The sequence below is a fragment of the Tripterygium wilfordii genome, chromosome 19 (genome assembly GCF_013401445.1).
Source record: "Tripterygium wilfordii isolate XIE 37 chromosome 19, ASM1340144v1, whole genome shotgun sequence".
Lineage (NCBI taxonomy): Eukaryota > Viridiplantae > Streptophyta > Magnoliopsida > Celastrales > Celastraceae > Tripterygium > Tripterygium wilfordii.
Window position 1 is genome coordinate 4,431,624 of NC_052250.1, and position 7,619 is coordinate 4,439,242.

General features: G+C 36.0%; 1 pseudogene; it reads right to left on the bottom strand.

The window, feature by feature from the left end:
• Window positions 1-4,078: 4,078 nt before the first annotated feature.
• Window positions 4,079-6,729, bottom strand: LOC119985869 (annotated as a pseudogene).
• Window positions 6,730-7,619: the final 890 nt, after the last annotated feature.

Genomic DNA, 7,619 nt, shown 5'->3' on the forward strand with positions numbered 1-7,619 from the left:
TCGAATCTTGCTAACTGACTGGTGATGGGCTTGTATCAAGGGATGTGATTTGGGAGTGATCTTTAACAGGTTGTTTTAAGTTTTCTTTTCTTTTTTTGTGATTAGCTGTAGTTGTTGTATTCCACTTTCGGTGGATTTCATGAGACCATGTGGTCTCGGCAACATTGTTTTCAAACAAGACTGTTGGGACACTCTTAACTGATTACAGTCCACACTTTTCTTGAATATGAGAAATCATTGATCTTAGCCACACACATTCTCGACTAGCTTCATGAATTGTCAGTATCTCAGAAGGATTAGAAGAAGTTGCTATTATTGTATGCTTCACTGATTTCCAAGAAATAACAATATTTTCATAAAGACATGTGTAACTAGTTTCAGACTTAGCACTATGAGGATCGGATAGATAACCAACATATGCATATCCAACTAACTGAGACTTGGGATCAAATGAGTAAAATAGACCCCAAATTGGTTGTATCTCTCAGATAATGAAGAACATGTTTAACTCCATTCCAGTGTCGTTGAGTAAGAGCAGAACTATATCTTGCAAGTAAATTGACAGCAAATGCAATATATGGCGTGGCATAATTGTCTAGATACATCAACGATCTAGTTGCACTCAAATATGGCACTGTTGGACCCAATAGTGTCTCCTCCTCATCTTGAGGTTGAAATTAATCTTTCTTAACATCAAGTGAACGAACAATCATTGGAGTGCTCAAAAAGTGAACTTTATCCATATGGAATTGTTTTAACACTTTTTCAGTATAAGTGGTCCGATGAAGAAAAATACCATTGTTCAGTGTTTGATCTGAAGGCCAAGACAATATTTTGTCTTTCTCAGATCTTTCATCTAAAATTCTGCTTTTAAATAATCACTAGTTTTAGTGAGCTATTCAAGAGTCTCAACTAAATTTAAATCATCAACATAGACAATGATTATAACAAATCCATATTATGACTTTTTAATAAAAATGCATTGACAAATTGAATTATTTTGTGATCCTTCTTTAACAAGGTATTCACTTAATTGGTTGAACCATATGCGACTGGATTGTTTTAACCCATCTAGTGAACATTGGAGTTTGATTGAGTATAATCCTTTAGGCTTTGCTTCAGGCAAACAAAATCCTTCAGGGATTCTCATATAAATTTCGTGGTCCAACAATCCATATAAATAAGCTTTTACTACGTCCATTAGATGCATATTCCGTCTTTCAGCGATTGTTAAGCCAATGAGGAATCTAAACGTGATTCCATTCGTGACAGGAGAATATGTTTCATTATAATCAATTTTAGATCTCTATGATAAACCTTGAGCTACAAGTCTCGCTTTATAATAAGTTATTTCATCATTCTCGTTTCTCTTTCGCACAAATACCCATTTTTATACTACAGATTGGACATTTGCAGGTGTCTAGACTATAGGTCCAAAAACTTCTCTTTTCATAGAAAATTTAATTCTGCTGTCATAGCCTCTTTCCACTTTGACCAATCATATCTATATTGACATTCATCAATAGATTTAGGCAAAGGATCCTCATTACTTCTGCTAATGCTTGTAACAACTGCTTATGCAAAATTGTCAACAATAGTCTTACTTCTATCACAACTTTTTCATGAGATATTGATGCTCATTATTATCATCATCTGGTACCTATATCTTTTAAGGAAATATTTGTTCAGAAGGTTGGGATTCAACAAATATATTCTCTTTAGGAGTAACCTCTGCAGGGGTATTCTCTACAAGAAAAATATGCTCTGCTAGAGCTCTAGTAGAAATTTGTATATTTCTCTTTCAAGGAATTTATCTTTAGATCTCAATAGCCTTCCACATTTCTGACGTGGTTTCAAGTCATCACTTGTTGTTCACCCTTCAGGGACATTGACATGTGCAGTTGAATTTCTAACTAGAATATGTGACTATAAAACTTTTGGAGTATCATTAAATGCATCATGTAATTGATTAGCTATGCCTTGTAAATGAATAATTTTCTAAACTTCAAGTTCATATTGTTTTGTTCGGGGATCCAAATGAGACTGCGTCATAGTGTTCCAAGTAATATAATCATGCTTCTATGGTTGAGAGTCTTTTATTCCTAATGGAGGAAAAATAGGCTCATCAAAATGACAATCAATAAACCTAGCTTTGAAAATATCACCAATTAATGGTTCAAGATATCAAATGATAGAAGAGAAATCAAAGCCACTGTAAATACCAAGTTTTCGTTGTAGTCTCATCTTAGTGCATTATGGAGGTGAAATAGGGAGATAAACAACACACCTAAAAACAAGAAAAATGTGAAATATTAGGTTGATGACCTAACACTAATTACAAAGGTGACTATGAATAGTGAGCTAATGGTATAACTCGAATTAACGATGCAACATGTAATATTGCATGTCCCCAAGTGTTAGAAGACAATTTGTTGTTTAAAAGCAGAGGACAAGCAATCAATTGAAGAAGCTTTATAAGTGATTATGTTAAACCATTTTGAGTATGAGGGTGTGTAACATGATGTTCAACATCTATTCCTAGTGACATGTAATAATCATTGAATGTTTGAGAAATAAATTCACTAGCATTATTCAATCGAACAGACTTAATAGGATAATCAGGAAACTATGCATGTAAACAAATTATTTGAGTTAAGAACCTAGCAAATGTAACATTACGAGTAGATACTAAATACATGTGTAACCACTTAGATGATGCATCTATTTAAGACCATAAAATAACAAAATGATCCACATGGTGGATGAATAGGTCCACATATATCTCCATGAATACATTGTAGGAAATTAGAAGATTCTACACCTACCTTCAGGATAGATGGTCTCACAATTAACTTTCATTGTGAACAAGCAACACACAAGTGATCCTTAGGTAAAAGAATTCTAGTAGAACCTGGGTGACCATGACGATCATGCCAAAGTATAGATTCTTTCGGATCAAAGCACTTCTGGTGCATCACAACATGTGTTTCGATCAATTTTATCATTGTGCAGTATAAACACAAAGAGAAAGCTGGAAGCTTGTCTATTACAAACTTCTGACTTGAAATAATACCTTCACTTCCAAACTCAAAATGATATTCATTTTTACGAATATCCATTCATAGTTGATGCATTTGGGGTTGGGCAGCATCAAAACGTGAATGATTAACTTCAGACCCAACATCTAAAGCCTGATTTGGTGAATGAATGCTCACAAATCCATATCCAATAGTGGAAAAGGACAAGGCAAGCAGCTTTTTTTTGCCCACAAGACATGATGCAAGAACAAAAAGCCAAAGAAATTTGTACAAGACTTTTTGAGTGCATCCATGGGCTTGAAGCAATAGACTAAACAAAAATGTCCAAAAGAACAAGAAATCAAAATAACTGTTGAAAATAATGTCTTTTGGCATTATCTTTCTCTCTCATAGTACTGCTTCTTGTACAAGGGAAAGCCAAAGTGGAGTGATAGAGTTGGTTCATCATTCCTCAATTGAAACTACTACTTCAAACCACAAACACAAAGGACAACTTTGCTGTAAACCTCGACGTTATATGAATATATCTGATAGAGTGTGCAATTAAACAACGGGAAATACACGATCGCAATTCAACTTCAACTAGTTCAATCCACCAAGAATCAAACAAAAGTAAGGTTTGTCGAGAAACTTATATGCTTTTATTAATTCAATCAAAACTGCTATCTAATGAGAGTGTACAACCCTTAAATAACTCAACGAAACCCTAATTCAACTACTAACTATAATAGGAAATACTAAATGAAATAATATAGGATTCCTAAACATAAGGGAATCGCGAAACATAAGGAAAAACTAGCACTTACGCAAAAATGGTTGAAAAACCATAGAAACAGCATTTTTTGAGGCCACTATTAGCTTCGATTTGATATATTATGCGCCCGAAACATACACTTATGTTGAAAGTTGTGGGCCTTTTAGTGAACATGGGTCAAAAGTACACCCAAACACTTACCAACATTTCAACAACCTATATGCTACCATTTTTTACCAGCATAAATTGTGTACAATATGTGCTACAATATATGTTACTGTCAAAATTGTCTACCAAACGGATCCTATATATTGATGATCATAAATGAGGGCGAAAAATACAATTATTCAAGACTATTTAAGGGGGAGAACTTTGCCAAATAAAGTATATTCATCACTCATGCATTGTCATTAGAATATAAAGTAAAATCTTATGCTAGTCTTATACTTGGATAGGAACAGCCAGGAGAGGAAGGGCCTTTTGTAATGTAATGCCAAACTTTTCAGACATATCCAGCCTCTCTGGCTTCAATCCATCAGCAAGCTTCCAATCAAAGGAATGGAGAAGAGAAGCCAACGTCAAATGAAGCATTCTCACAGCCAATGGCATTCCAGGGCAAATTCGTCGACCACCTCCAAAAGGAAGGAGCTCAAAATCTTGACCTTTGATGTCAATGTCGACCTCCAAAAATCTTTCAGGAACGAATGAATTTGGATTTTCCCACACATTTGGATCACGACCCATTGCCCATGTATTGACTAGTATTTGTGCACTTTCAGGCACCTTGAAGCCGCAAATTTCTACATCACTATTCGCTTTACGAGGAACAAGAAAGGGGCTTGGAGGGCGCAACCGAAAAGTTTCTTTTACAACTGCTCGTAGGTAAGGGAGCTCTGCAATGTTAGACTCTTCAACTATTCCATCCTTGTCAATGAATTTTCTGAGTTCAATCTGAGCCTTTGCCAATTTTTCAGGGTTGCGTAATAGCTCGGCCATTGCCCATTCTAATGTGCTCGATGTTGTGTCTGTACCTGCAATGAAAAAGTCCTGAAGAAAAGAAAACTGTGAGTAGTTGCAGATTTGCTTAACTGATCATAACTAGCAAAACCACCATAAGAACTGTGTATATAGCTCCCAATACAACTGTAAGATCCAAAAAGGTCATACGTACGAAGTACGTTATCCCAGCAAGCAAGGTCTTTCTCTAGTTAAAAGTAAATTGACTTATGAAGAATATCGCGTAAACGGTATAATTTACAACAAACAGTGAATTTGATTCACAACTATTGGAATTTTGAATGCAAAATTGAATTTTAATTTGGCTGTTACAAGGTGTAAAAGCTATGACTTAATATCAGTTACAAAATATGTAATCGATATGATTTGGTTTATTAAGAATTAAATATAGGTTTTTAGAGAAGATATTTAGAGCTTTGGCAAGTACTTACAAAAATAGTTTTTACTCTCCATCTTCTTCCTCTTGTTTTCATGTCCATGTCTATTCTTGAGAGAGAGGTACTAAAAATCTTCGTTCGCCACCACAGTGTATGACCGAGTAAACCTGGGAGGTGATATTGCAACATTTGCGAGCACAACAACATAAATTACCTTAAGGCCAGACGTGCATACCTCTCCTCAGTTCTTCCTTTTGTAAGAGTTTTCTAGGTTTTCTTTCAATTGTTATTACTTTGTAATATATATGTGTGAACTTTGCTAACGGTTGGATTGTTTAAGTCTCAGTATATCCAGATTATACACTACCGGATCTAACAACAACTAGGCTGAAAAAGTACTCACCAGAAGCATATGCTTAAGATCAAGCATGCTGAATTCAGAATTATAATCTTTGGCGAGATCGAGGAGTGAATCAAGAAAATCTCTGCTTGCCGTAGTGGACATGTAGGAAACATCACTTGACTGCGTCCTCTTGTTGATGATACCATCAAATATATGAAATAGCATCTCATAGTAATTCTTCAACCGTTTCTGGCATCCTTGTGGGTCGATAACTCGAAGGATGGTAAAATAGTCTGCAAAATTAGGTCTTCCAGCTTCTTCTAATACGCCCCGTGTTATGTCACTGAAACTCTGGGAAAACTCAGAATGATGGTGTGATAGATCAATAGAGAAAAAGGTGTTTGAGATTAGATTAAGGGAAGTAGTGAATACAGCTTGACCAATATTTACAGCTTGGCCTTTGCTGCAACTTTCAAGCACATAGTCCAGCAACTCTTGCACCTTTTTCCGACGAAGTGCTCGACTGGCATCTAGCCGCTGTGCGGTGAACATGTGCGTGGCACTTACCTTCCTAAGGTTCTTCCAATGAGCTGCCGGGGGCAACCAAACCATTGAATTCATGTGGCGATCCTTTGCATGGACAGCCACAGGGATTGTTCGGGCAGATAAGGCTCGGTCACGTTTGTGTAATACTTCTTTGGCTGTGTATGGAGAAGACATGACTAGTGGTTATGCTTCCTAGTTTGAGTGTCATGATGGGACCATAAGTTTGGGAGAGGTCAGCTAGAGCTTGGTGGGGTTTGTTGCCGAGTTTAAATATGTTGCCAACTATTGGGAGAGGGCAAGGGCCAGGCGGCAACTTGGCAGGGCTGGACTTCCGGCGGCCAGGCAGACCTGTGGTGAAGACATGAAAGCATGTCCATGCAAAGGAAAGTATCAGCACTAATAGGGTAAAGTAGTCCATTTTCAGGATCTATACTCTCTGCCTAGCACTTGTGAGTCAAATTATAACCAGTAGCAATTGCTTTCAACTGTAAGAAAAGCTGTGCCATTTGAGAGGTGAAGATGCATCTTCCAAAAATTTGTACATGTGAATTGTTGTCTTTTCACCTGCAGCAAGTAAGTACTGCACGTGATCCTCATGTCCTAATGCTATAGTTTAATTATTCAATTGGAGAAAGATGAGTACCGGAACCCATTTTTTCCGCCTGACAGCAACATTTCAAAGCGCTATCAATCTAAATTATTAGTTTCAGGAATAAAAAATGTTAGGCATCTCCGTAAATTGGATCTCAATCATCTTAATAATATATCTTGTCTTTGAATTAATATAAATGTAGGGTTTCATAAAATTTGATGATTAAATTAGAAAGTAATACATTCATTATTAGGATTATTGAGATTCCAATCACTTTCGTTCAGGAATTGTATTCCATATAACACTCTCAATGCATGTGGCACAAAGGACAACGAAAACATCTCTATAGTTGCCAGAGCCAAAAAGCCGAAAATGATGGAGTAGCTTTTTAAGGAAAAAAATTCAGACACAGAAACATTTTTGAAATGGCCACTACAATAATTTTATCTAGATTCAATTGTCAAAATGGCCGGCATTACGAATAATTATTGTATGGGTTGCACTATTCAAACCCTCCCTACTTTCAACCCCTATACCTTTAATCAATTTTGTCAAATCAATAGCATGTCATGTCATGCATCCCATTATTGTCATTTGTTAGACTCTCTTATATATAAATGATACATTCACGTTTTTGTCTAGTTATATTCAGTCTTTGTCCCAGCTATATATATATATATGACAGAGAATATATTCTCTGTATAGGACAGAGAATCTAGACAGAGAATATATTCTCTGTATAGGACAGAGAATATATTCTCTATCTGTACATGTGTACACATATATGTCTGTATGTACACGTCAAGCACTATTAAAACCCCCTACTTTAACCCCTTATCTTAGACAGAGAATATATTCTCTGTATAGGACAGAGAATCTAGATAGAGAATATATTCTCTGTATAGTACAGAGAATATATTCTCTGTCTGTACATGTGTACACATATATGTCT